Genomic DNA, 3,306 nt, shown 5'->3' with positions numbered 1-3,306 from the left:
AGGTCATGGTGTTGGGCATCATATTTAGTAGGGTTAGAATGCAAACAGGAATTGAGGAAGTGGAGATTGCAAGTGAAGAATACTATTATTCTAGGAATTTTGCTATTAAAAATAGTAGCAAAAGGTAGGAAGTAGTGAGGAGAGTCGTAGGATTCAGATAAGTGTTTGTTGTTTTGTTTTTTGTAGGTCACAGAGATTTTAGCATGATATATCCTAAAGAGAAAGATATAATGGAGAGGGTAGTTGAGATACTGTATGGGAGAAATAAAATATAATTGATGGAGTGAGGTTCAAAGGAGGCAGGCAAAGGATATAAATAAATATTCAGGAAGAAAAATTCTTTTTTTTGGTGCCAGTTTTAAATAGTTTTATGTAAGACACCGCATTTTCCACCTACAATACAGTATTTATAAAGTGCAATGTTATTTCCATCCCCTGTGCATATGTTCCATATTCAAGTATTGAGAATGCCTAGTAACTTACTATGGCAGCTGAACTTTTTAAAACTGCCACAGAATTTGCTACAAATTTAGATTCTTCAATGTTTTACATGCGTGCAACAATGCTACATCTATACTTGGGTTGGCTTAATCAACTTCTTCAGTGGTGGGCCCTAAGGAAGCACCACCAGAGAGAGGAGCTCCAGCACCAGGGAATCCCCCAGGCATTCCTCCTGGCATGCCTCCTGCACTCTGGTACAGCTCGGTGATGATGGGGTTGCAGACTTTCTCCAGATCTTTCTGCTGATGTTCAAATTCTTCCTTCTCAGCAGTCTGATTCTTAACCAGCCAGTTGATAATTTCATTATACTTGTTCAGAATCTTCTGTTTGTCCTCATCGTTAATCTTGCGTTGAAGTCTCTCATCTTTGACAGTTGCTTTCATGTTGAATGCACAGGACTCAAGTGAACTCTTAGATGATGCTTTGTCCCTCTGCTTCTCATTTTCAGTTTTGTACTTCTCAGCTTCCTGGACCATACGTTCAATGTCTTCCTTGCTCAAACGGCCCTTGTCATTAGTGATAGTAATCTTCTCTTTTCCTGTACTCTTGTTCACAGCAGAGACAATGAGGATGCCATTGGCATCAATGTCAAAAGTGACTTCAATCTGAGGAACATCTCGGGGTGCAGGAGGTATGCCTGTGAATTCAAACTTGCCAAGCAGGTTGTTATCCTTAGTCATGGCACACTCACCTTCATAAACCTGAATAAGCACACCAGGCTGGTTGTCAGAATAAGTAGTGAAGGTGTCTGTCTGCTTGGTAGGAACGGTAGTATTTATGGTTGATGAGGGTGGTCATGACTCCACCAGCAGTTTCAATAGCAAAGGAAAGACGAGTGACATCCAAGAGCAGCAAATATTGAACATTTTCAGACTTGTCTCCAGACAGGATGGCGGCCTGGACAGCTGCACCATAAGCAACAGTTTCATCAGGGTTGATGCTCTTATTCAGTTCTTTTCCATTGAAGAAGTCTTGGGGAAGCTTCTGAATCTTGGGGATACGAGTAGAACCACCAACCAGGACAATATAATGAATCTGTGACTTATCTAGTTTCACATCTCAAAGGCCTTCTTTTCGGGGTTCAGGGTACCATGGTACAGGTCGGCATTCACTTCTTCAAATTGGGCATGGGTAATAGAGCTATAGAAGTTGATTCCTTCATAGAGAGAATCAATCTCAATACTGGCCTGGGTGCTGGAAGAAAGAGTGTGCTTAGCATGCTCACAAGCAGTATGATGGCTTCTTACAAGCGCTCTTGTTCTCACTGATGTCCTTCTTATGCTTGCACTTGAACTCAGCAATAAAATGGTTGACTATTCGATTGTCAAAATCTTTTCCACCCAACTGGGTGTCTCTGGCTGTAGGTTTGACCTCAAAGATTCCATTCTCAATAGTGAGGATTGACACATCAAAAGTGCCACCTCCCAGGTCAAAGATTAGCACATTTCTTTCTGCTCAAACCTTTTGTCTAAGCCGGAAGCAATGGCAGCAGCAGTTGACTCATTAATAATTCTGAATACATTGAGACCAGCAATTGCTCCAGCATCTTTGGTAGCCTGATGCTGAAAGTAATTAAAGTAAGCTGGCATTGTGACTACAGCATTGGTAACAATCTTTCCAGGGTAGGCTTCTGCAATTTCCTTCATCTTTGTCAGAACCACAGAGGATACGTCCTCTGGATAGAAGCTTTTGGTCTCTCCCTTGTATTCTACTTGGACTTTGGGCCTGCCAGTATCATTCATCACCATGAAAGGCCAATGCTTCATATCAGACTGGACAACAGCGTTATCAAATCTGTGTCCAATCAGACATTTGGCATCAAACACTGTGTTAGTAGGGTTCATTGCAACTTGATTCTTTACGGCATCACTGATCAGTCATTCAGTGTCTGTAAAGGTGACATAACTTAGAGTGGCTCGGTTTCCCTGATCATTGGGAATTATTTCCCCTTCTCCGTGCTGAAAAACACCCACACAAGAGTAGGTGGTAACAAGATCAATACCAATGGCAGGTCCCTTCAACATAGTTGCTGGCATGTAGGCCTGGCTCTGACAATGAAGAAAGCCACAGGAATCCTGGGAGCTGTAGGAGATCCTCTTTTTACCAGGGCAAGAAATGTCCCATTACCTGAAGTTGGACAGAAGAAGATAAAGTTGAGTACAAAGTAGTTTGTGCAGCACCCACCATGTGCAAGATCTTTTCTATATACTGCTCTCACTCTCCTTGAGATACTCTTTTCCCTCTCTCACTAGGCCAAATATTTCTGTTCATTCATACTTTGGCTCAAATGTCACTTCTGCAAGGAAGCCTTCCATGACTCCCCAGAGACAAGGGTAGCCACCCCCCTCTGTTGTATGCTTCTGTAGCACTGTTTTTACCCTCATATACTTTTGACAGTTTGTAATCATGCATTTATTAATGTGATCACTCCTACCAGATGTAATCTCCATGAGGATAGGGGTCAAGTCTTCTTATTTTTTTTGCTCATTTTTATATCTCTAGTATGTAGTACACTGTGCCTAGCATATTATACGTATAGGTTGAGTATCCCTTATCTGAAATACTTGGGACCAGATACTTTCAAATTTTTAATATTTTAAAATTTGGGGATATTTGCATTATACTTATTAGATCATCCTTAATCCAAAAATATGAAATATAAAATGCTCCAATGAACATTTCCTATGAGTGTAACATTAGTACTCAAAGTTTCAGATTCTGGAGCTTTTTGGATTTTGGATTTTTGAATTAAGAGTACTTAGCCTTTCTTTAATAAGCACAAGCTGAATCATCTTAATATATGCA

The 3,306-nt window shown here is 40.7% G+C and overlaps 1 pseudogene across 1 annotated transcript; it reads right to left on the bottom strand.

The window, feature by feature from the left end:
- Positions 1-587: 587 nt before the first annotated feature.
- On the bottom strand, positions 588-2,525 carry LOC108298074 (annotated as a pseudogene). Its single transcript, XR_001822443.2, has one exon. The product of XR_001822443.2 is annotated as a heat shock cognate 71 kDa protein-like (transcript).
- Between the last annotated feature and the right edge of the window lie 781 nt (positions 2,526-3,306).

Source organism: Cebus imitator, unplaced genomic scaffold (genome assembly GCF_001604975.1).
Source record: "Cebus imitator isolate Cc_AM_T3 unplaced genomic scaffold, Cebus_imitator-1.0 Scaffold882, whole genome shotgun sequence".
NCBI lineage: Eukaryota > Metazoa > Chordata > Mammalia > Primates > Cebidae > Cebus > Cebus imitator.
The sequence above is the reverse complement of the archived record's forward strand: the minus strand, read 5'-3'. Positions and strand labels throughout refer to the sequence as shown.